Below are 27,992 nucleotides of genomic sequence, written 5' to 3'. Positions count from 1 at the left end.
TCAATGTAATTAATCATGAACCATATTTACCTATATATATATATATATACGATCGAGTCCTAATATACATTTAAAATACGTACAACTATAGTATAATTCCGAAAACCATACATACCAATAATGAGATAACTTCATAAATTTAATTAATTAATTAAAACCACTAAACACACAAACTAAGCAAACCTCAAACAAATACTCCTAAAAGATCAAACAACAAAATACGAAGGTCGAACAAACTGACCGGATGACCAACTGACGACACTCACACGAGTGTAACTGAATAAAATAGGGTCAACTACTATCTCCTCCACTTCCATCGAAAAATATAAGGCATGCTCAGACCTGTAAAGCCAGGTGGAGACGATACCTCGTACCTTCTCGATACTTGTACCTGCAATATCCTGCATCACCAAACCACACATGCATAAATACAATATAGAATACACGACATACACACCGATGAAGGAGAATCGCGACGTTCCATGTCTCACCAAAATGAGTGAAGGAAAATTGTCCCCTTACATCCAAAACACTCGTAGACACACAACATATAATTCCACATTGCATAGATAAGTAAAGTGTCAATACATAGCAATAATCCATAAAATGTCATAAATCACAAGTACTGAAACACTGCAAATTAATTATGCATCTCATATCCAGATAAAGCATGAAATAATGTCATATAAGTCTGAATAACAAAACATGGTAATGTATCCACTGAAAACAACAAGAATAAAATATGAGTCCAAACGAGTAGGGGTACTACACTTTCTAACATTACTCATAATATTAATATTATAGTAGTAGTAGTAGTAGTAGTAGTAGTAGTAGTAGTAGTAGTAGTAGTAGTAGTAGTAGTAGTAGTAGTAGTAGTAGTAGTAGTAGTAGTAATAATAATAGCAAGTCATATCAAGGTCCAAAAAGAGGGTTATGACATAATCGATGACAAGTAAACAGACATCAAATTTAGGCTCAATTAATTCTATGCATGATAGATTAATGTTTGTCAAATTTAACCTTCAAATGTGTACACTAACAACCAAACAAACATCAAATTTGACTCTTCGATGCTTGGCTGAGTTTGGGTTGCTGGTTATCAATGTTGAATCCTTTGATAGTTGTCTATTTTGGGTTTTGGATCCATGTAAAATTAGAGGATTTTAGGTTCCTTCAAAACTTGTTGTAAGGGGTTTCGGGTCCCCTCAAAACCTATTTTATCTCTAATAAAAAACAAAAACCAAATTTAACATCTAATACTTGTGTGACTGTCAAAAGAATATCAAATTTATTCAATTGATTTATCCTTGACATGCTAAATGCTAGTCAAATTTAATTCACTAAAGTTAGAAATGGTGTTTGAACACACATCAAATTCAAACTCTCTTTTTGAGATGACAAATAAACAAATGTCAAATTTGACCTCATACTTTATAGATGATAGTCAAATGGGCGTCAAATTTAAATGAATACCTTTGGTGATGACGATCATATAGTGTCCAATTGAAGAATTAAATAATTTAATGACAGTCAAATTGACGTCAATTTTTACTGACACGTGTACTGAGCGATGGCAATTAATAACACCAGAATTTCAATATATGACCAATCTAATTAACATTAAATTCACAGGAACCATTAGAAAAATCCCAATGATACTCTCAAAGCACTCAGACTTGCCAACAAATCATTAAAAATATCAGATTTTTCAGATTTTTTTTATCTATTCTTCTTTCTAGATAAAATTGTCTCACATTCTTCATTGTTTTGAGAGTATTTTAAGACATTCTTCTAAAGCCCCTTCCTACGCAACTTCCTTTTCCTCTATGGCTTTGAATAAAACATACTATTGTGAATGAACTCAACATTTTATTTATTTCAAGTGAAAATATTCACTGGATCGCCTTGAAGGTTTATACATTCAATATTTTGATATTTAACTCAAGATTCGCAAAGGAACAGTGCCAAGTTTTTTTTTTCAATGTTATTGAGATAATATAAGAGAAAACATTGTGGAACATCCCTTTATAGCTTCGTTCATAATATATAGATCTAAAGGCTAAGATGAGTTGACTTATTAGTTGTACAAAAATTATTTGGTTGCATAAGTATCCCTTGCTCAAAATCCTATTTTCATGTTTGATGAAAGGATTTTGACAATACAGACAAAAAAAATATTGTTTGTCATTAAATGCAACCCAATTCATGCACAATCTAATTCACATGTTGAGCTGGTCCTAATTGGCCTCTTCCATTACCATGTTTAGCACATAACTGCTTTCTATTCATAAGTTTGTCTTCCATTACCATGTTTAACCTTTTTTCTTCTACCTTTTCTTTCCACACTTTTTTTGTTTCTATGAAAACTCCTCTATGAGCACTACTCGATAGGACCCTTGTATAGTATGTGAAATGTTTTATTTTGAATGAATAGAAAAAATACATTACTTAGAGACTTCCTTTACGTCATCTTTTAAATGGTTAGTCTAAATGTTGAAGTCTATGATCGATTTAACAATTTTTCATTATTTGACATCTACATTTTAGAATTTCTTAAATAAATATATTATGTATTTCTATGGCATGATTTTTGTTAGTTGATTGATCATGTGGTCTTAATTCATAATCTTTCTCTTATCTGTCTCAATGCCTTCATTTTGCACAAAGTCCAACCGCAATGTGGTATGTCCTAACTTTGTGCTCATCTATATGACTCTTTGGGGGCCTTAGATTGACTCAAATTCAAAGCACATTTCATGCTTTTTATGATCTAATTTATTAGCTCTTTTGAGTGCAATATCCTTGAATAGGTTGGGAGATCCAAGTTCTAATATGGATCTTACAAACTTATCCTCAATGGAGAATTCCTCCTCAAAGTTGAGCTCCAGTTGTCCAACTATAGTAGCATCTACTTCTCGCCCTCAATAATATCTTTCAACACAATCACTCTTTTTATCCAAAAAATCTACAACTACATCTTGTGTAAAAGGTGTTTAACATGTGAGCAAGGTTTTCCACACATGGTGCTCTCCCACCTACACTGTTTTCCACTCTTCTTTCTTTGCGAGTTGTAGCTCAATTAGTTTGCGATTGATTTGAAAGCATTTGACACAAACTATGTAACTGGGTAAAATAAACAACTGACTAAAATTCAAGAAGATCAATGAATAATTAGGAAAGCACGCTCAATATATTATTTTGAAGAAATGAACATCCTATGGGCCACTCCAAATTAGACGACATCCAACCAAATTTTACTACTTGAAACAATTGAGTATAATCATCCTACTTAAAGAGACTCTTTAAGGTATAGTTTATCTATTTTTATAAAAGTTTGTGTATACTTAAGAACCACTTTATTTACATTCTTGTCTTCGGCGATTATTGTATGTATGCTTCATCTCTTCTTCAACCATTACAACCAATTGTGAGTGACTCAATTTTCTAATGATGTGGAATAGTTTTAAATGCATAGCATTCACAATCTAGTTTAACCATAACTTTGAAATAGGTGTGATATAATAGTCAATCCATGAATGGGAGAATGAAAAGTTATCTTTCACCTATCTGTCACTAAATCTCCAAGAAACCTAATGCTTCAATTTCCATTATTCCCTAGCTTTTGTTGCATTCCACTATAACAATAGTAAAAAGTTTGTAGAGTCAAACGTATCTGATGATAAATGACTTGAAATTTTTTATTTATTAGCCAAAGAATATCTCCTTCATAATCTAATATCCAACAAGAAGAATTATCATTTTTGGTAACACTTGACACCTTGTGACATAGTCTACCAGTGTAGTTACATAAGGGTTGTAAGGGTTGTTTCTACTATCGCTTAAGAAAGAGCCTACTTTAGAATGTGTGTCTATATATGAGTCTACTTTACCTAGTTCACCAACACATAAGCCTTTAAGTGTATCCCAACTAGAAAGAGGAATCTCAATTCAACCTATACTAAAACCAATGATACCATCATCTTCATAGTTCATTTTTTTCTGATGACAAGACAAGCACCCCATACTACATGTTGTGATCACTAGTAATGACATAAATATAACAATACATAGCAAATGAAGTCATTATTATACATGTACACAATGATTAACTCACACATGGTGATCAGTTGACAATATGAAGTGGATGCAACCTTATTGTATGCATCATCTCATTACTTGGTTCACTAATACTCACCCTCCAAATACATCCCAACTAGAAATAGGAATGTCAATGCATCCCACGCTACATTGTAGGTTTCATCCTTCTAGATTCATTTTTAGATATGTTGACAAAACAAACATCACATAGTAGTTGTTGTATCCAAGGTGTGCCTTTCAAAATATAACATATAGATATTAATGATATGTCAACAACTTGCTAAATGTTTAATTTAGTGGATCCTAACTTCTACCACCTCCTTACAACTAGCAAAAATCTGTCTAAATTAGAAAAAGGTAGCTCATACACACATCATAGGTACACATAGTGGTTAAGTCATGCATATATCCTATGTTCACATAGTGATATGCCACAAAAGCCATAGGAAAATAATATACTAAGATGTAATAACCAAAAGAAAAATCATGTTTTATATCACTAGTATGTTTTTTTTTAGTGTTTGAGATAAGGTTCTTACACTGCTAATAAGAAAGGAAAGTATTATAAGAGTAATAATGAATAATTAAAATATGAACTATATAAAATATAATTTATTTACACACATCATAAGTACACATAGTGGTTAAGTCATGCATAGATCCCATGTTCACATAGTGATATGCCACAAAAGTCATAGGAAAACAATATGCCAAGATGTCATAACAAAAAGAAATCATGTTTTATATCACTAGTGTGTTCATTTTAGTGTTTGAGATAAGGTTCTTACACTACTAATGATAAATGAAATAATTATAACTAGAACTATAATGAATAATTAAAATGTACTTTTATTTTAATCTTTGAATTCACAATTTCTTAAATTTATTTGACAATTTCAACATGTATATAATATGAATTATATGGAATATTATTTATTCACACATCATAGGCACACATAGTGATATGCCACAAAGGCCTCAGGGAAACAATATGCTAAGATGTTGTAACAAGAAAATCATGTTTTATATATATCATTAATATATTCTTATTAGAGTTTGAGATAAGGCATATAGACTATAATTTCTTTTTTATTTGAGAATTTCAACATGCATATAATATTATTTATTTTTAATGAATATATTTACACAAACTTCTCTTAGCTTCAAGAATATTTTTTCAAACATTTTCTACTAACAAGGCCAACCACGTGAAGGTGGAAGCTTATTTGGCCTCCCCTAATTGACCTAAGACAACCACAAAACAACACAACACACAATACTACATACGACACGACACAACACAATATATTTTGTTTTATTTATAATAAAAAATATTTACATAATGTTAATATATTGTGTCAATGTGTTTTTAAATAATTATGGTGAAATTATTATGCTCTTTAAATGATATTTTATAATGAGTAAATTTTTCTTTGTGCATTATTTTATTAACAATTCTTTTGAAATATTCATAAAATATTTAGGAAGGGATTTTTTTAATTTTTTTATTTTTTATTTTTATTATAATTTAGAGGCATTCCCCACGAAACAACCCAACGCATGTCTGCTTTACCTTAGTCTTACTTACTCCCAAGTTGGGGTCAAGAAGGAGTTGAGGCGAAGGAATAATTATCAATTGTGCATTATTTTAGTAACAATTAATACTTTTTTTTATATATTCATAAAACATTTAGGAAGGGGGGTTATGTTTTGTTTTTTTACCTCTACAGTATCCCCATGACTTAGCCCAAGACCCATCTGCCTTACCTTGGTCTTACTTATTGTCAAATTGAGGTCAAGAAGGAGCTGAGGCGAAAGAAAGGGGGCATATGTTGTGACGCGAAAGAAGGGGGCTAAAATTTATTTTCAGAATTGTGATTTTTAAATTTAATGTTGAGATCAAAATTAATAAATTCTTAAATAAAACATAAACAAACAAAAAAATCAAAGAAAACGAGACACAAACCTTAAAGAAATGGTTTTGGCCTATTAAGAAGGAAACTTTTTTTTAAAAAAAATTATAGACATTCCCCATGACTCAACCCAATGTCTGTCTATCTGTCTATCTTACCTTGGTTTTACTTATTGTCAAATTGGGGTCAGGAAAGAGTTGAGGCGAAACAAGGGGCTTATGTTGGGAGGGTTATTTATAATTATCGATTGTGCGTTATTTTAGTAAACAATTCATACCTTTTTTTTAAATATTTATGAAGGGGGGGGCTTATATTTTTTTTTCACCTCTACAGTATCCACATGACTCAACCCAAGACCTGTCTGCCTTACCTTGGTCTTACTCACTGCCAAGTTGGGGTCAAGAAGAAGCTAAGGTGAAGGAAATGGGCTTATGTTGTGAGGTGAAAGAAGGAGGTTAAAATTTATTTTCAGAATTGTAATTTTTAAATTTACCGTTGAGATCAAAATTAATAAAATCTTAAATAAAACATAAACTAAAAAAATGCAAAAAAAACGAGACATAAATTTTAAAGAATGACATTTGCCTATTAAGAATGGGGCTTATGTATTTTTTTAAATTAGAGGGGCATTCCCCACGACCCCAACTCAACGCCTGTTTGCCTTACCTTGGTCTTACTCACTGCCAAGTTGGGGTCAAAAAGGAGTTGAGGCGAAAGAAGGGGGTTTATGTTGTGAGGGTTATTTATAATTATCGATTGTGCATTATCAGTAACAATTCATACTTCTTTTTAAATATTTATAAACATTTAGGAAATGGGGCTTATGTTTTTTTTTACCTCTAGAGTATCCCTGTAACCCAGCTCAAGGCCCGTCTTACTTACTGCCAAGTTGGGGTCAAGAAGGAGCCGAGGCGAAGAAAGAGGGTAAAATTTATTTTCAAAATTGTGATTTTTAAATTTAGTGTTGAGATTAAAATTAATAAATTCTTAAATAAAATGTAAACTAAAAAAATGCAAAAAAAATGAGACACAAACCTTAAATAATGGTTTTGGCCTATTAAATAGGGGGGATTATGTTTTTTTTTTTAAATTAGAAACATTCTCCACGACCCAACCCAACGCACATCCACCTTACCTTGGTCTTACTTACTGCCAAGTTGGGGTCAGAAAGGAGTTGAGGCGAAGGAGGGGGGCTTATGTTACAAGGGTTATTTATAATTATCGATTGTATATTATTTTAGTAACAATTCAAACATTATTTTTAAATATTCATAAAACATTTAGGAAATAGGCTTTTATTTTTTATTTAAACTTTAGAATATCCCTGTGACTTAACCCAAGGCCCATCTGCCTTACCTTGGTCTTACTTACTGCCAAGTTGGGGTCAAGAAGGAGCTGAGGTGAAGGAGGGGGTAAAATTTATTTTCAGAATTGTGATTTTTAAATTTAATGTTGAGATTAAAATTAATAAATTTTTAAATAAAACCTAAACTAAAAAAAAAATGCAAATAAAACGAGACGAAAAAAATGCAAAGAAAATGAGACACAAATCTTAAAAAATGGTCTTGGCCAATTAAGAATGGGGGATTATGTTTATTTTTTTAAATTAGAAGCATTCCCCACGACCCAATCCAACGCCTGTTTGCCTTACCTTGGTCTTACTTACTGCCAAGTTGGGGTCAAGAAGGAGTTGAAGCGAAAGAAGTGGGCTTATGTTACGAGGGTTATTTATAATTATCGATTATGCATTATTTTAGTAACAATTCAAACTTATTTTTTTAATATTCATAAAACATTTAGCAAGGGGGATTATATTTTATTTTTTTTACCTCTAGAGTATTCCTGTAACCTAGTTCAATGCTCGTCTGCCTTACTTAGGTCTTAGTTACTGCCAAGTTGGGGTCAAGAAGGAGTTGAGGCGAAGGAAGAGAGGTAAAATTTATTTTTAGAATTGTGAATTTTAAATTTATTGTTGAGATCAAAATTAAAAAAATATCTTAAATAAAACGTAAACTAAAAAAAATGCAAAAAAAACAAGACACAAACCTTAAAAAACGGTGGGCGGGATTATGTTTTTTTTTAAATTAAAGACATTCCCCATGACTCAGCCCAACGCCTATCCGCCTTACCTTGGTCTTACTTATTGCCAAGTTGGGGTCAGGAAGGAGTTGAGGCGAAGGAAGGGGGCTTATATTGTGAGGGTTATTTATAATTATCTATTGTGCATTATTTTAATAACAATTCATTTTTTTTTAAAATATTTATAAAACATTTAGGAAATGGGTTTTATGTTTTATTTTTTTTTTACCTCTAGAGTATCCTCGTAACCCAGCTCAAGGCTCGTCTGTCTTACCTTGGATCTTATTTACTGTCAAGTTGGGGTCAAGAAGGAGCTGAGACAAAGGAAGGGGGGTAAAATTTATTTTCAAAAATATGATTTTTAAATTTAGTGTTGAGATCAAAATTAATAAATTCTTAAATAAAACATAAACTTAAAAAAATGCAAAAAAAATGAGACACAAACCTTAAATAATGGTTTTGGCCTATTAAAAAGGGGGCTTATATTTTTTTTCAAAATTAGAAGCATTCCCACGACCTAGCTCAACGTCTGGTTGTCTTACCTTGGTCTTACTTACTACCAAGTTAGGGTCAGAAAGGAGTTGAGGCGAAGGAAGGGGGTTTATTTTGCGAGGGTTATTTATAATTATTGATTGTGCATTATTTTAGTAACAATTCATTTTTTTTTAAATATTCCTAAAACATTAAGAAATGGGGTATATGTTTTTTTTTTTACTTTTAGAGTATCCTCGTGACTCAGCCCAAGGCCCATCCGTCTTACCTTGGTCTTACTTACTGTCAAGTTGGGGTCAAAAAGAAGTTGGGGCGAAAGGAGGGAGCTTATGTTGTAAGGTAAAAGAAGGGGGCTAAAATTTATTTTTTCAGAATTGTGATTTTAAAATTTAGTGTTCAGATCAAAATTAAAAAATTCTTAAATAAAACATAAACTAAAAAAAATGCAATGAAAACGAGACACAAACCTTAAAGAATGGCCTTGGCCTATTGATCATTCTTTAGGCTGTTAAAAAACATGACCTCAAGGAATAACCAACCTTCCTATCAAGGCAATCTATTTTTGGCCCATAACAAATTTTATGCAAAGAATAAGTTATCCTAACCAGTCGCTCCAACCCATGCCCATCAGAATAGTCGAATCATATTGGTGAACCACTAAATCAACGAAACACAAACTATGGATTAAATTTTCTAGAAAGGCTTGTAAACCAAAAATAAATCCCCATGGAATTAGAAAGGAAAGGGCTATTAATGAGTCTTTAATTTTGTAATAGATAAACAAATTTCAAAAAGGTCCTTGACAAAACTCTTAACCTAAAGTAAAATTCATTGGAAGCAGGAGAAGTGTATGTCCTATTAGGGAATCTTTACTTTTGTAACAGAAACAGATTTCAAAATGGGCCTTGACAAAAATCCAACTTAAAGTAAAAGTCATTGGAGGCAGGAGAAGTTTATATCCTATTAGGGAATCTTTAGTTTTGCATTAGACAAACAAATCTCAAACAAGGCCATAAACAAAATTTCCAGTTAAAAGAAAAAATCATTTTAAGTAGGTCAAGTTTTGAACAAATAATCAATAGCAATTTTGCATTGTACTCATATTGAAAAGTAACAAATAATATCTTATTTTTATCATAACAAATGTTCTACTATGGTTGCAATACAATTTTTTTGAATCATAACATCAAAACATTGCATTCTTTGACACTAGAGTTGCATTACTTAAAAGATTGTGGTAATATCCTCTTGCATCAGTCAGAACAGAAACAAAGGTAACATGATTTGGATATGGACCTTTCTCTTTCATTTATTATTAATCAGTCAGACTATACTCTATCATTCACATAAAGGGAAATATGTTCAATTCCTTGAAGGAATGTTAATCATTTATTATGCACCCAAATTGAGCAAATTATTCATCCTAGTCTTTGTTCATGTTTCATACCAAAGTGTTTTCCATATTTTTAGGCATCTATACCGCATTCAACCATATATCTAGTGTTGATTTGATCTCCCAAGAACAACACTATTATAAATGGCTTAGCAACTAGAGATGGACCTTGAAATATTGTAGGGTTCGTTCTCAAGTGTCTGGCATTCAACATTTATATGCACTGATATTAAACAATAAAATATTTTGCAGTTAAAGATGAGCTAGTATTGGACCATTGTGGCATCTGCATTTTTCCTATGTGGAATGAATTTCAATCTACAGTCTATATACTGAATGGAAAGAAGATTTGTAAGATTTAAAAAGGTAAATAATTATTAATGATGTCATGTGTGAGATAGAAACAATCATGAGGGTCATAGCAAAATAGAGAGGTATGGGATGTGAAAAGAAAAGATCAAGAATCCATAGGCAGTGACATTATTGAGGAAAAACAAGTGTGAAGATAGTCCATCCCATTGCTTTGGGAGACAAATCGATGGGAAAATAAAAACCAATTAATTTTAAAGAAGAACAACATGAATGAAAGGGCGTAGGAACCTGAACAAAAGTCTCAAACAATAATAACATTAAAAGTAATTGTTACCTATTTTTTTTCCTCCAAGTCAAAAAATATAGTCAAAATACCTTTAGCCCCTATATATCAAGTCATAAACATTAAATTTCCTCCTCATTTTGATTAAAATATTTGACTCTCCAAATTTATGTATTTTGACGTTGAATAAAGGCAAAAAAGCATCTTTTGAGATTTGGAGGGAAGTTGGAGTTGAAAGCCATTAGTTTTTGTCATGTCCCCTCCTTGATCATTATTATATCCTAAATGAAATAATAATTATTTATTAATATAAAATAATCAACAAATGATTACTTGAAATCATTAAATATTTATTTATTTAATATTAATTAATATTCTTAAAATATTTAAATAAAAATTAATAAATATTATATTTGAAAATATTACATATTAATAAAATAGTGATTAAAATGTTTGATCAATAATAGTGTGTAACTGCAATTGATCAATAATTAATTAATAAGTAAACATTCATTCTCATAACAATGTAATTAGAAACAAATATAATAATAAATAAGTTTAGAAAACAAATATTCAATAAAATATATATATAATAGAATAGCACTCATTTTGATCAATAAATAAAGTTCATTATTATATCAAATACTAAGCAAATTGTTGGTGTCAGAGGTTGTCCCCTCAACAATCGACAGTGATATTCAACAAGAGTGGATTCACAAGGCAGTGTATCATGAAAGGAAGAATACATATGTTTCAGAATGAATGTTATATATTAGCAACCATGAGGTGGTAGAGGACAATAAACAACGTTGGAAGATTGATAGAGGACAATAATCAACTTGGTAAAGTATAGCTTAACATTATAGTTGGCAGCATCAAACCAATTGATATGCCTTATCAAACCCAAAGACCGGTCGTATGATTAATTATGAACATCGGATTATAATTAATAAGTAAATATACTCATCAATAACAAGTGATACATGTAGAAGCATTCCCACATTCATGGCCAAGGAAAGATAATAGATGCTTACATTAATTAACTAATCGTTAGCGTCAGTTATCTTTTCATATGGGATGTGATCTCATGTCGGGAGGGCAACTGTTCACATTCACATCTTTTCGCTTCTTACTTAAGAGACATCGATATCATTCTAATGGGGGAAGATAGAAGAATTTATATATTTATTTTATTCAAATCTGAATGCACCAGTATGACGACAGAAATACCAAATACAGATGCATGAGGAGATGACATTACCAATCAAGGAAGACTTTGTCGCAGAAGTTCATATCACTGATAAGAAGGGCCCAATACTATATTGATGCTCAACATTGAAGGGTGAAACAAGTTGTGCAATGAGAGATTTCTGAGCATATAGAAATCAATATATAATATAGGAGTAAATAGTGAGGAATTTTATGAAAGAATTATGAGGAGACTGTAAGAGTTCTAGAGCATTTTGTAAGAAGATCATAATCAATTTATGGGGAAGGTTTATGGTCAGCATAATCAGGGAAAGTTATCAAGATAAGTTTCATCTTCTAAAATTATTCTTAGCATTATGATAGTTAAAATGTCTTTAGAATCCATTAAATTATATTTATGAATGTATTACTAATCTCATTTAAGTTAGAATTGTTGATTCAAGACTAAATTAAGATAAATTCCAAAAGGGTACATTATAGTTTTGCATGCATTTGGGGCTTCATTTTATGTCTATTCTGAGTTCTTTCATGAGAATGAAGTCTTGTTGTGAGTAGGTTCCCATGCAAAGTTTCACATGTCTACTACAACATCAAAGATAAATATCTCAAGATTCACAAAAGGGCAGTCATCTGATCTTTGTAATGGGTCATGCGTGAAGGAGAGAAGTCATAAAATGAAGGATCAGTCAAAGGGTTACTTCAAAGAGTTTGAACGTGAAGTTAGCCTCTTCAATGAAGGAGTTTGCATGAAAAGGTTAAGAGAAGCCAGGTGCCAACTACAAAGGACCATATCATGCAAAGGCTCAGCAAGCTCCAGGCAGGTTCTTCTTTGACATTCACACCCTCTTTGTGTTTCATGATAAAGATTAATTTTTGCATGTATATAGAGGATTTTACCTCTTTGTTTCTGTGTTTTTAAAGCAAATTAGTCCAAAATCTATGATAAATAATGAATGAAATTTCTTGAAGAGAGAATGATTGAAATTTCTTGAAGAGTAGTTCACATGTTTCAAAACATGGACTCACACCTTTGATAGTCTAAACCCTTGAAGGAAAGAATGCTTGATAACTTGTATTAGACTATCATAGGAGTAGGGAAAGTTTGCTGATAATTTTTTTAAGTCATGAGCAAATAACAGTCCATCTTTTTATTTCCAAGCCTCCACATACAAGCACATCAAGATCAAGGTGAAGATAGTCATATGAATCTTCTACAAGATAAATACAGTCCAATCAAAGATATACATAGATAAATGACAGTCAAAGGCAACCATTAAAGATGTAAGGACAACCCATGTCAAGTAATGAGTCAACCTATTCAAGGACAACAATAGCACAACCCATTCTAGTCCACAAAGCACATATATCACTATCAAAAAAGCATCATTTGAGCACACAATGACAGAACCCTACCCAAACACGGAGAGAACAACACCTAGATCAAAAGAATGAAGAGTTGAACAATGTTCATTGTTGTTGCATTTTTAAACAGAACATTAATGAGTAGTCAATATTGTGACAAAAGGAGATTTGATCAAGGATGGATCATCTTCACAGTGAAATGATAAGGATACAAAGCAAGCTTTTGTCCCAAATATAATGGAGAATAATCATAGCAGTAATGTGATTTGTTATATACTTGAAAGCTACATGTATTATGGAAAATTGTAGTTGTTGAAGCAGAGTTGTTGCAACAATCTCTTCATGATTTCACAAAGCAGTAGTAGCACAAAGAACATAACATCCAAAAGAATCAAGCCAACAAATAAAGAGATAGTTGCAACTCTCAAAGTCTGAAAAATCTCAAGCAAAGGATAAAAGGATCAACTTCAAGCAATATATGGCTATCAAGTCAGTCCAAGGATATTAAATGAGCATGAATACTCATTCACAACGATTATATGATATAGAGAATTTGTTGTAGACCTCGCACAATCACTATTAAAGAGAAAATACAGTGATGGAGTCATAAAGATAGTATGATAAGGTTAAAAGTGAATGACAAGGGTTGTGTGAGTAGCCTACATAGAGTGCCTATGATACAACCCAATAAAGAAGTTTATCACAGTGGTGTACAATGAGAAGCTCTAGATCATAATGAAAGATGAAGAGCAAAATTGATTTATTTTGTTTGAGCATATTGGAGATTAAAATACCAAAGGTGACAATGAATAAAAGTTGCAACAACATCAAGAATTATAAGGCCAATGCTAACCTTAATCAACATACACAGAGAAGACATGATTTGCAAAATAGAGATGGGTGTTAAATGACATGCATGCATTTATTTTTTACAAGAAAAGACAATAAAACTATCAAGCTGCAATCCTTTTCAGTCTCTTTGAAATAAATAATAGATTCAAGAGAAAAATAAAGGTCTTAACAGTAAATAGAGCATTATATAAAAGTTATGACAATGAATTTCTTCATGATTAAAGAGCGGACCTGAAAGTGAATAAGCAATTACAAAATGAATTTGTCTCAGAAATATTAATGCTTAAGAACCCAAGTATCAAGAGTTCATCATCAAAAGAGGTAAAGAGTAGTTCATTCTCAAGGCATAAAGAGGCAGTCTTAGTCATAAAAATCCCTAAAAAGACAATTCTAAGAAGCAGAAGGTATAGTTCATGACAGTCAACATAAAGGATTAAGTATAGGGTAATCATTGTGATATCAAGATTGAAGTCATAGTTTAGTGTATATGGTGTATATTAAAGAGGATGCATTATAAAGATACTATTATAGCATTTGTGGTAGAAAACAGTCAATCCTACTAGATATCATGGAGGCATAGCATAAAATGTTCACCAAGGATCATTACATACACAATCATAAAGATACATCACTGTCAAAGAAACAAAGCATAGTATTAAAGCCTCAAAGTAACACCAAATCATTAAACAAAGGCAACTTTAGGGCCATGAAAGCCTTCTATAAAGGAATTACCAGACTTGTGAAAGTTTTTTAGCATTTCAATGGACAAAGAACACAGATAGATGAGAAAAAGGTTTTATTCACATATCATTGCAATCAATGCCTTGACTAGCCCTTTTAGTAGCAAGCAAGATTACTTTCAGTAATCATAGCAGTCCCTAATGGTAGCCTATCCATAAAAATGGCTCAAGTAAAGAATGTATAAAACACAATACTCCAAAAGCTCAGTCACAAGTTTTAAGGGGGTTATCAATTTTTAGCAAAAACATCTCTATCATAGCACAGTGTTGCTTCTATAAGATAAAAGAGGCAAATTCAAAAATGTGAGCAGACCTAACCTTAGATCTAAAGCATGAGGTAAAGAGGATAGTCATTTCAAAGACAAAGTAGTGAGAGCAGGTCTAAATGATAATAGAGATAGCCATATTCAATCTAAAAGAACAAAGCAAACAATCACTATCCTAGTATCTTTTCCAGAGCTATTGGTCACAGAGCATTCAGAGGCTAGGGATTTTTTCTTTACAAAACTTCAGAGTAGTTCAATATTATGATGCAAATATAGAAGCAAGGACCTCATGACTACGACAACAAGAAAGAGCCAGGAGACAAAGGATAGAAGTTGATTTCATAGGGCAAATGATAAAGACGCCAATGAAGAGTAAATACAATTATTCTTTATAAAATGAGTCATTGTCTCTGAGAAATCATGAAAATAAATGGATAGAAGATGGTGTAGGAATGGAGAAAGATGCAATCCATTCAAGGAATACCTAGCAAGGGGAGTATTGTCAAGGGGAGACAGTGACTTTGATAGAGAGAAAGACAAGCGAGCAAAGTCAAAACTACTAAAAAGATTTAAGGCAAGGTTTCTAGGGTATAGAGTAGCAATATTGTTATAACAAACCCAATAAAAGCCATTTCTTAGAGCAATCTTTTATGGACAGTCATATCATCCTAGTTTATCTTTTTACCAGCAATTAAAAGAAGGTCTAAAAGACAGTCCATAGCCTTATAATGAGTATAAAGACAATGATTTAAGAGTGTTGAGAGAAAAGAAGACTAAAGCAAACTCTTGGTTAAGTCAACAAGCTCCTAGATCATTCATTAAATCAAGGATAATGCAACCACTTGATAGCATCAGACAATCAGTTCATGGTCAGTTTTGGAGGCAAAGGTGGAACTTTCAGTTTGAGGCCTGAAAATTGGGATTTTGGAAGATAATGCAGTAGTTTGTCATCAGTTTAGGAGCCCACATTCCAGATAATGCATGGGGTCAAGGACAGGTTTGGGCCCACAAACTTTCAGTTGGTAGCTAGTATAGGCCTCTCTCTATCTCATTCTTCACCAAATTCAACCCAAGATGAATAAATCATTCAAGATAAAGATAGAAGCAAGAAAAGACAACCAGTTAAAGCTCAGACCCAAGAGGCACAAACAATTCTTCATCAACTTCTCTTCAGTTACTCTCAAGGCTTCTTTTATATTCTTTCCTAGTTCTTTTCTTTCTCTCAATTGGTATTGTAGCTTTTCTAGGCTATTTCACGATGAAGAACGTTGTAACGCAGATTTTAGAAGTATTTTCAGATTTGTATCAACAATTTCTTCCAATTTCAATAAAACAACAGTTTTCCTTCTTAATACTTCATGACATAAAGAGTTTTGTTGTAGACAAATATTAAGGGCTAATTTCAGGGTTTTCTTTGTTGCAATTTCAAATATATTGAAAACTATTTTGAACGAGTGTTTAGAGAGTTTGAATGTAAATGATGCTTGCAACATCGCAAACTGTAAGATAATTTTTGTTTTGCAAAATAAAAATAAACATGTTTGAATTTGTTATTACTTGCTTAGATTGCGGTCAAGGGAGTACTTGTTGCAGATTAGGCTCTCTCTCTCAATTTGATCTATATCATACTCAATGTTTTTAAAAAAGGGTTTTCAATCTATTAGACAAAACAAATGTGTGTTGGACATCTTTTATAGAGATAAGGGAAAGAATATTATAATGTAATAAATTATCACATAAACGATTTAATCTATCAATCTCAATTTTTATTACAGTTCATTTATATTCAAAGCAACAAAATAAAGTAATGAAATGCATACCAATATTAAAGACCCCAAATCTATAAAATTACTCTTAAAAGTTCATCATAGAGGGGTATAAACAAAAAACACACAGAACAAAGCATGGTGGTCACACAAAGTGATCATGAAAACAATCTAACATCAAGCACATGTACATACCAGGTTTCATGTTTAATCATTCACATCAACCTCACCAAACACATCAACTTCAATGATAGCAACTTGCTTGTAATTACTATCATCCATGGAAAATCCTAGTAGTTGATTGTCAATCATAACAATTTGACAAAAAAGTACTTCAAATAAAATAAAATAAATACAAAAATACAGGCAAAAGACAAAATTCCACACCCTAAGTTTTAAATTAAGGAAAAAGAAAAGGGCAAAAGAAAAAACCTAAGTTGATGATGCAACTCAGTAATCCTCTGTTGTCAATGGCCTGTGAGAAGTGCTAGTACCAACATGAGAAATGGGACCAGCCATGAATCCAATGTCAGTGCCATGAATGGCTGAAACAAAAATACGAGTCAATCTATAAGAAATTAAAATAGATTTAAATATTTATTCTCAAGAAAAATAAAACACAGTGTGAAAACTTAAAGAATAAGAGAAAAATATCCTTTTAAGTGGTCAAATCTAAAACTTATTTCTACAAATTTATACTAATTTTATCAAAACATTGAATTACATCTGAGATCTAACATGTGATGCTCACTATTATCATCGTAATGGCATAGAGAGTAAGCCACGTCAAAAGCAACAAAGATAATAATAGTAAGGATGAATAAACTAGGGCTGACAGCTTCAAAGGTAGATGGCTATTTTATATTATTATTATCATAGTATAAGATCAATTGTCTATATATAAACAATCTACGATTCCTATTTGTTCAGATGTTCAAACAGGGAAAACAATCCATTACTTATTTGAGTAAAGATAACCTATAGTAAGATCTGTGATTCCTATTGATTCTAGCAAGGTAAATAGTCCATTAGTTTTTATAGTAAAGATAATCTATAAGAAGATCTTTGATTCCTATTCATTCTGGTCGGACAAACAATCCAATTTATTTTTATATAACAAAATATTTTCTTAGTGTTTCTTATCAAAGTTGCGGGTCCTGTTAGCCACTTTGAACTCCCCAAGGTCTGTCAATTCCTTAATACATATTTTTGGCCCTTAACTTTGATACCTTGTTTAAGTTATGCTTAACAACTCTTCCTCGAATGCCCTTCCTTTGTCAAACTTTCCTCATTCAATAGTTGTTTCTTGGTGTGTTGTCATCTTTAATCCCTATTAATCTAAAGCCTTACATACCTTAAGAGGGAAGAGTTAATCCTCAACCCTGATCCTCAATTCCCTAATTTCAAATATTGACTACATAACAGCTCGTCGTAATGGCCCAGAATGCCACATGCATGCCAAATAAGCTACTGACGCCTAGGAAGGTACGATCAACTATCAAATATCTTTCACTACTTGAGGATTATTAGTTCCTACCATGCATGGAACTATAGCGGAGGGGCAGAGTCCTTAAACAATGATTAAACTGAGCATGAATAGCCAATCAGGATTTAGTATTTCCCAAGGTTTATTTTTTGATGCTAGTTGCCTTAGTAAAGTTGCATATTTGTTAAGGCCAGTATTAGTTTAAATTTTTTTGGCACTCTATTATTGGTCTCTGTTTTGGTTGTAGAATGACAGGAAAGTTTTTTAGACTTTCGATTGGAGAGAACACACATTTCTTTAGGTAGTGCTCTGACCTTTGCAGGATTTTAGAGTTTTTAAGATTAAAGCTATTCGCCAATTTTTCGACTTCTACAGGAATGCAACGGTTTCAAGGCTTCAAAACAAGAGAGGACATAGATGCATAGGTGACAGTTGGTTGGAAAAACAGTAGTGCCTGGTAATTGGCAATTAGCATATTATATGTGTTGCATGCAGGTGAGGATTTTAAAAAATATTAGTTTCATGTGCAGACACATTCCTTTTACAGGAATTTATAACCCAAAGGTTTATCTCTACCTCCGAAACTGGACCTCAAGGATTGGATTTTAAGTTTTTTGTTTGCAATCACCATTCCTTGTGTTGCCTTCATCCTTCCAATCTATCAGATGGAGCAAGGAGAGATCCAATATTCAACATGGTAAGGGGTCATTAGTGGTAAGGCTTGCGCCTCACAATACAAGCAACTAGCCAACTATTGACTCTTCCCGTGGAGACCAATACTCAATGTGTGAGCACCAGGGATACCACGGTATTATAAATCTAGAATAGGTTGTATCAATTTGTGAAGAGGAGGAAATTTTTATATCAAAACAATTAGTTATCCTTGTTGCATGTGTGGTGACAACATCAAGCTAAGTTGACCATAACTCCATAGCTACGCATTGGGCATTCAATTATAGAAGATATTAGGTGATTCAAGGAAATCAGTATGAGTCGCTCATATTTTCCTATTTGTATTTGTAGATTTAATTATGGTTCCTATACCCTTTGGAAGTAATAAGACCCGCTCTGATTATGTATGTGAGGCACATTAATGTTATGAATCAAGTGAGTGGTTATATTATTTTAGTGTCAAGTTCCTGAGTATTTATATAAATTTGAAGATTAATTTGTGTTTAAGAAATATGCTTTCTTACACATGAGAATAGTGTAAAATGTTTATTTCCAAGCTTCTTTATCTAGTATTTTTCATCTTGATGGACAATCAAGCACTAAAATATACCAAATCTCAAGACAAATTATCCCATAACAATGTCAAATAGATCTCCTTTTACAAAGATACATTTGTGGTACAACATGTGAGTGGCAAAACTAACATGGTGGCTTATGTTTCAAGTATGAGTTGTCACCTACTTGTCTCAATAAGCAATTAGATTGTTGGGTCTGAGATGGTTTTGATGTAGACATAGCTTGTTATCCTTGTCCATCAAAGCTACTTATGTATAGGCAGCACTAGAGTGTTCTCTAATCTCTGTTTGTTCTTTTGTAGTACCCAAATCCTACATAGTTAGGCCTTTCCTCAAGAAAAATGGGATTAAGCTTTCCTTTCCCATCCTTGCCAAGATTTTTCCTAATATTTGTAACGATTACCAAAGATCTCACTCAATAAATTCATGGAAGAAATTAGGTGATAAAATGACTAGCTAGCATGTCTCTATCATGATTTGTGAATCCTTGGTAGAAGCTAGTCTCCTTTTCTTGGTAGGCTCTTCATTAGTGTCATTATCGCTTATGCTTTGTTAGTTTCAACCCTTTTTCTAAACCCTAATGATTTGGGCAATTCTTCTTGCCTTTTTCATTTTCCTGGAATTCCAACAAGTAAACTGCACACTCAAGCACAAATTTTCATTTGCTTTGCTTCATACACAATTGTTAGTAGAGCTTTAAAAATCTCTTTGTGCAAACAACTAACATGTCTGTGATTGATGGTTTTTCCTCTCCTAAATGATTTCCATAAGCTATACGACTGTGAAAAGTTATTGACATTCTCCTATTAGACAATATGATGTCGTGAGCAATTAAATAAACTATGAGAATAACATCAACAATGATCACAACCACTAATAGTATATTGAGTAAAGCTACAAATTGAGCTTACACTGGAATTGCCCATGGCTTCAACTCTTTGATCAACTTTTTCTATATTCAAGATGAAGGTTTTTTAATTTTTTAGTGTTTTCTGTTTAATTACAAATTAAATGCTAGTTACTTGTACTTTTCATCAGTTAACAAAGTTTTAAGTCATTGGTTCATAGTTGTACTCTATAAATAATTCTAGATTCAGATGTATGTCCTAGTTCATATTTACAGTTCCAAGCAATTTCAGAAAAACTCAATTCATTTTTTTATTTAAATTTAGGTGATCTAGATATAAAAGCCTTTTTCCAGATCCAAATTTCTTCTTCCCCGACATAGTAGGGTTTACAAACTTCCTTACTCTATTTTGTAGACTCTAACAAAATTATGTTCAATAGTGTATGTAGTGGTGTAAAATGTGATTTGGTTATAATACAAAAAGATCTCACATCATGTGCCTCAAATCTTTAGAAGACATATTTGTCTTTGATTTTGGTTTATGTTTCTCTTCTAGACTAATTTATGTTTCTCTTCTATATTAACTCTGAGTTGCAGATGATATTGAAGCATGACAACCTAAATAAGGTGCTCTAGCTTAAGCTTTTCCTCATGCACTAGTATATTGTAGTTGTTATTTGGGAAAGTTCTCCTTCCTCTATATGTTAAAGAAATGAGACTTCAAATTGATTTTATTACAATTTAATTCATGTTGTCTTAGAGTTCTCTACTAATTTTCCTCAATATTTTCTATTTGAACCTTTTTTTCTCCTGAAGACATATGCACAAGTGATTTGAAATTTGAATATGCTACATTTGATCTATCCTATCTTGCCTATTTCCATCGAATAAGCACCCTGCTATGTAGATAAGCAGATCAAGCACTATGTGAGAAAGAATTAAAATGGATATCACAAACATAAATAGTAAGCTTCAAGCTTAAAACCAACATTGAATATAGGATAGGGATGGATATCTACTTCAAAGTTAACCACCATGACTACTCTTTATTTGGCCTTATAAGTCCACTATTTGTGGGTTTTTATCGGAACCAAAGAACTCCTAAATTTTCAGGCTTGTGGATATTGTAGTTCAATTTAAGACAAATTAACACACACAAAAGCTAATGTTGTACAATCTAAAGGTCTATCAAATACCTATACATCAAGATCAAGTGATTATTGTTAATATCATAATTTTAAAAACTTAATCTGCCCTTGCCCTTTCAAGGACAGGTGCACGCTATTATTATATTACTGTCTGTTATAACCAGAGTAATACCTCTAATTTTCAGACAGACTTATACGAATTCTATTCTACTTGTTTGTATTTTTTTTGGTTTCTATATGTTCATTATGTTTTTTTATGATGAACACTACAAGCAACCCTATTTTAGTTTAGCCTGTTTCATGAACATAATTACTCAGCTCCTCTCATTGCAACTGGTATACAATTTTCTAGCAAATGTCAAATTTTTTTTTATGCTATCTACAAATAGTTTTTTTCTAGAAAATCTTGTGATCACTTTGCCAAATTTGTGAATACTCTGCGAATTTTAGAACTATTATTTGAATGTGTCTTTGCCCGTTAAGATTATCAACAGAGTTCCTGATATCCTATTCTACACAACGGGTTACACAAAAAGTCCCAAGTGCTCTTTGGTTGAGGCTCTTCTACTAAATTAGGTTGTTCTCTTTCTGATGCATGACAAAAGAAACTCTCTCCTGCCTTCAACACTCAAATACAAAACACAAAACAAACTTACAAAATAGAGTCTCTGTTTTTAACTCAACAGAAGCTTGCAACAATGAAATATAGTTTCATTCTTTTAAATCTGCAACACATTAGTTACAAATATGACCTTCAATGGCCTCTCTCACACTCAGCACTACTCAATCGAGGCCCTCTCTGCAACTTACCCTTCGCAACCCCCCACACATGAATTTTTTCCCTTCTCTTATATCGCTCAGCATACAATTCACATTCTGGAAATCCATTCGAATTCTTATTTCTAATTAATAAAACTGTCTTATTTTCATCTCTGCTCACTACCCTTACCTGTCCACACATCTCAGTTTTTCCCTTATTTCTTCCTTTTTTTCTCTTAAATCATGCTGGGAGAATGGTAGAAAGGTAAAGTGGTTGGGCTATGTCCTTCTCATTTGTTTTAGAAGTACTAAGGAATCACCAACGTATGAGCTGTGATCATGACAGCGCATGAAATGACTTGACTATTTGGTTTAAAACTTTGTGACATTTCACCAAACTCATACTCTTGCCATACTAAGTGAGCAGATTGTTCATTGAATTCCATACTAAGCTAGCCAAACAAATAAGTTTTGTATTTTGTGGATTGGAGTTGCTTTCGCTAGATATGCAACTAATTTGGATTTTAAGGCACAATTTCTTAGTTGATAATTCTTTCACTATGTTTTTGTACTGAATATATATTAGAAGAGGGCAGTCAATAGACTGCCAAGGACTGAATATATATTAGAAGAGGGCAGTCAATAGACTGCCAGGCACAGATGGAAAAAAGTAAAAAGAGATTGATGGTCAGATTGAAAAAAATGTATATAAAGTTGGATGTAAAATTTGTTGACACTGGAGTTTCGAAATCAAAACTAGGCATTAGGTTTTAAAAAAATATAGGATATCTCTATCAAGGCAAGCCTGTTGCCAATGAAGGCCTAGTAGCCAAGCATTTAAGAGTTTATTGGCTATTTTATAATACATGACTAAAATTAGTTATAATATTTTTTTTATAGTTTGATTATATATTCATGGTTTCTATAGTTACTTATTGGCCATTTTATAATACATGGTTTCTATAGCTATTTATTGGCAATTTGTGTGTATTCAAAGTTTTTATAATGTGTATGACACCACACCAACTTTTTTGTTCTTACCAGCACACCGCCAGATGGTTGCGGTGTGTTATTTTATAATACATGACTATTTTATAATACATGACTAAAATTAGTTATAATATTTTTTTTATAGTTTGATTATATATGCATGGTTTCTATAGTTACTTATTGGCCATTTTATAATACATGGTTTCTATAGCTATTTATTGGCAATTTGTGTGTATTCAAAGTTTTTATAATGTGTATGACACCACACCAACTTTTTCGTTCTTACCAGCACACCGCCAGATGGTTGCGGACGAAGAGAAATTGCATCATGCAACCTTCTCAATCATATGAGTTTTATCTAAGCAATCAATAGATTTTTAATCTTAAAATGAATCTCTGTTTTTGCTATAAAGTCTTTCATAATTGCAATAAGCAAGAGCAGTTTTATAAAAGCTACATAAGCTTTAATCATATGAGTTTTATCTAAGCAATCAATAGGTTTTTAATCTTAAAATGAATCTCTGTTTTTGCTATAAAGTGAGCAGTTTTATGGAAGCTACAGAAGCTTTTATCATTTTTATCATTGTTCTTTCTCCATTCACAAAAACTACATGGATCTCTACTTTGAAAAAGAAAAATAAGGGTTTTTTTTTCATCTTCCACACTTGCCTTAACCTGTATGAACCATAATGGGCTCGGCCCTTATTTCTCAGTCAACAAATTGTTGTTATGGTTTCAACTAGAGCAATTGGCTTGGTTGTAGTGGAATTGCTACATTATTTGGTAGAAAATTAATTAGAATGGGTTTTGAAATCTCAATATGAATTTAATTGACTTCAAAACTGTTTACACCATTTAATCATTACATGAATCTGTACTTTGTAAAAGGGTATGAACATGTTGTTTTATGTTTTTGCATGGTATGAATTTTTTTACCATGCCATATTATATGGAACTGCAGCCCCTCTTTCTCAGTTAATAAATTGTTGTTATGATGTCGAGTAGAGCAATTGGCTTGGTTGTAGTCAAATTGCTACATTATATTTGGTAGAAAAATAATTAGCATAGTTTTTTAAATCCCAATATGAATTCTATTGAATTCAATTTTGTTTACTCCATTTAACCATTGCATTAATCAGTACTTTGTAAGAGGGCATGAACATCTCCCAAACAATACATATACATCAAACAAATGTAAATGTACTTACATGTTTTAAAAATGGTGTTCTCTGTTTTTGCATGGCATCTCTCTTCATTTTTCGTTACTAAATGTCATGAAATAGTTAAAAAACTAAAGTGTAGGACTACTAGCATATTCTTTAAACTTATTAGATAGTTCACTGCAAAATCCTTTTTGGCTCATCTTGTAATCTAACTTATGTTGTAAACTTTCTTTTGATTAGTCCTTTAAGTTTATAAATTATTGTTTTGTCCTATTCATGTTTATGGTTGATCTCTGGTATTTGTAGTTTGAAATTAAAACAGAAAGAATTTCAATATTGATGATGTTTTCACACTCTGGATACTCTCCCAACAACACCTGCCATTACCATTTGTAACTTCAATTACAACTGGAACGCCAACATTGTTACAAATCTCTCAATTTTTTTTGCAATGGCAGGGACTTCAGCTGCATTGCAGCTCTTGTTTCATAATAGTTTCAGTTTGAACTGGATTGAATTTGTCTGGGTCATGAGACCTTTGTGTGCAATATAGATTAATTTACCTAAATTCATTACTTACTTTGTAAATACAATTTATTTATTGAATAATTTATCTTTTAAGTACACATCGCTAATTTATTAGCTCTATTTCCTATTTTACAGCATAAAACTTGAGACGTCAAAGCCAATTTACAATTGTACATTTCATGCTTAAGAAGAAATAGCTAAACATTTAGACATTTTTCTATCCCAATTCTTTATGCTTTGATCGATTTCAACATCCTCTTCCAAATCTCCCATTTTGCACAGACAGAAAGTGAACTGAAAAAGGTTGTGAAGTCTGCATCTACATCTGCCAATTGCTTTTGCTTAAAAGTTTCTAAACTCTTTTCAGCAAATCTAATGTGTGTCTAACCTGCAATCATTGCATTCCTTCACACAGCACTTGATGATATTATACTCTGTAAACCCTTCTGCAAACATAGCCCTTCCATTCTTTGGCAGGAACTTCTTATACATGGTTTTAATGCAATTTTGAATAGTTTTCAATGGTTATTTTAGCCCTACATCTATCCAAGAATGAGTAGAGGTGCTTTTGTGCCCTAGCCTCATGAATTCAATGAAGCAGAATGCCATGATAGCCAAAATTAATGCAAAGAATTAAATCTTAGAGAGGTCAATTTTTCATGCCATTTTGAGCGATCTATTATTAAATTTCATAAGCACAATTTTAGTGGGCAGGGTAAACAATACATTACTCTGCTACTTCATCTGCTACCACAGATATGTAAAAAAAAAATAAAAAATAAAGAATTACCTGGAAGAGGGAATTTGATCTCATTTGGCTGCTATTTTCTGATCCTCCGTTTTGCCTCTTCATCTTTTACCAGCCAGAATGTGAAAAACTAGAAAACAAATAATAGATCAAAATCATGAACAGATGGACAGGGAGTTTTCAGAGTTAAATATTGTTCATAAACGTGATTAACGCATCTTGGTGGAACAAATCAAAACAATAAATGATCTATGACAGTAAATAAATTATGTATTAGCTTACAAATTTTGAATTCCAGGGTTTGAACCTTAGTCACAGGTTCGAATCTCGATATGGCTGAAGAATTCAGAGAAGAGAAAACCGAGGATTTACTTTCAACGCCTACTACTCCGCTGGATCGGCCTGTGAGAGAAAAGAATCCTGTAAAAACCTTTGATCCTTCCACCAATGAGAATTCATCATTGAACAGGGCAAAGGCACATAGCTTAAGAACATTCCAAATGAGAATCTCCTGCATAACACTCTCTTTTCTCAATCAATTCTTTGGCTACAGAAAGGAACCTCTGGTTATCACACAGATATCAGTTCAGGTAGCAGCTCTTCCAATTGGGCGCTTCATGGCTGCAGTTCTGCCCTCTACAAAATACAAAGTGCCTCTTTTGGGTCACATCTCGTTGAATCCTGGCCGTTTCAATATGAAAGAGCATGTTCTCATTACAATCTGCGTTTGGCAGTGGATCTGCCTACGCTGTGGGGATTGTTAATATCATCAAGGCCTTTTACCATAGAAAGATCTCGGTTATGGCTAGTTGGCTCATCATAGTCACCACACAGGTAATTCTACTCTAAATTTTTGAAAAATTTCATGTTGTTTGCTTTCTGTAATCCTTGGTGTAATCCTCCTCTTCATATTTTCCTTTCTCCTACTTCACATGCTTTTCCCCGCTCCATGCCATTTGAATTTTCATTACCGTTGTAGGTTTCATTTGAATTTTCTTTACCGTTGTAGCCAAGGAAATAAAACATTATCTTATAGTTTGTAGAGCGTTTTATTTAAATAAATTTTTTTGTCATTTTATTAGTTTTTTTCTATTGGCTGAGCACATTTTTCCCAGCTCTTTAATTGTTTTTCTGTTGCAAAATTTAAGAAAAATAAATTTATTTTTTCTGAATTTTTTTGTTTACGTTTTATTTTGTAATATTTTTATATTTATTACGATCAAATAAATTATTTTTTATTTGTTGAGTTTTTTATGATTTTTATTATATCAGAACTTAAATTAATTTTTTAATTTTTTATTTTATGTTTAAAAATTATATTTATATGATTGATATTAAAATTAATTAAATATTTATAAAAATCTTACATAAAATAGGTTAATTATTTTATTATTATTATTTTTTTTATTAATAAAATTTTATAAAAAGTTTAAATAATATCAAATTTAAAAATTAAATCTAAGATTAAGTTTAATATTATATTTACAATAAATTTAATGATAAATTATAATTAATATTATTAAATACAATTAAAATAATATAATCTTAAAATAATTATAATTAATTAGATTTAGGGTAAAGGTTATTATACTTTATTACTAAAACGTTATTTCTATAGATTAAGTTATAGATTAAGTTATAATTGTAATTATAATTTTATTAAATTATATTAGAAATATAGTTCTAATTAATTAGAACATGTTTGGCCTTCTACTTGACCTCATCTAGTACACAAATGTTTCTAACTAATAGACCAAAAAATTTCTTGATTGACAACCACACCTCTTTGTCATACCCATTGCACACCAAGCTATGATTGTTAGTTGTAGATTACAAGAGACAATACCACATCTAGTTACACTTTGACATGCAATTCTATATACAATTTACATGGTTTGTCTATGCCGCCATAGTTTGCATACATGTGTACCAAGGGGCATACGGTAAATGTTCTTAGTCCATCTGGTCTTTTAACAACTAGTGTTTCCAGCCTTGTCGAGCTAGTGTTGTATGGAAGCAAGCAAAGAGAACTCAAATAATTGTAACATGGTTCAACTTTGTCTTGGACTATTGCATTTCTTCAAAGAGTTGAAGGGACATAATAACACACCCACGCATAGTATATCCCATAATTTATTGTCATCTTGTTGGCATTATGTGAACTGGCATGAAGACATAATGACATTGTATGTTGTCATTAATATCAATATGTGTTATGAAGTGAACCGGCATATGTGATATGTGAGAAGAGGGAACTGACATATGTATGAACCGGTTTATATGCCAAAGTGAAGCAGTATATTTGTTCAAG

At 31.9% G+C, this 27,992-nt stretch overlaps 1 long non-coding RNA gene across 1 annotated transcript; it reads right to left on the bottom strand.

Annotated features, from left to right (window-relative positions):
* Positions 1-244: 244 nt before the first annotated feature.
* On the bottom strand, positions 245-26,572 carry LOC131042514 (uncharacterized). Its single transcript, XR_009358321.1, has 4 exons — positions 25,964-26,572; positions 25,724-25,811; positions 17,198-17,310; positions 245-401 (listed from the first exon to the last, which is right to left on the bottom strand). It is a non-coding gene; the product is annotated as an uncharacterized LOC131042514 (long non-coding RNA).
* Positions 26,573-27,992: the final 1,420 nt, after the last annotated feature.

The sequence above is a fragment of the Cryptomeria japonica genome, chromosome 1, assembly GCF_030272615.1.
Source record: "Cryptomeria japonica chromosome 1, Sugi_1.0, whole genome shotgun sequence".
Lineage (NCBI taxonomy): Eukaryota > Viridiplantae > Streptophyta > Pinopsida > Cupressales > Cupressaceae > Cryptomeria > Cryptomeria japonica.
This window is presented reverse-complemented; position numbering and strand designations above follow the sequence as displayed.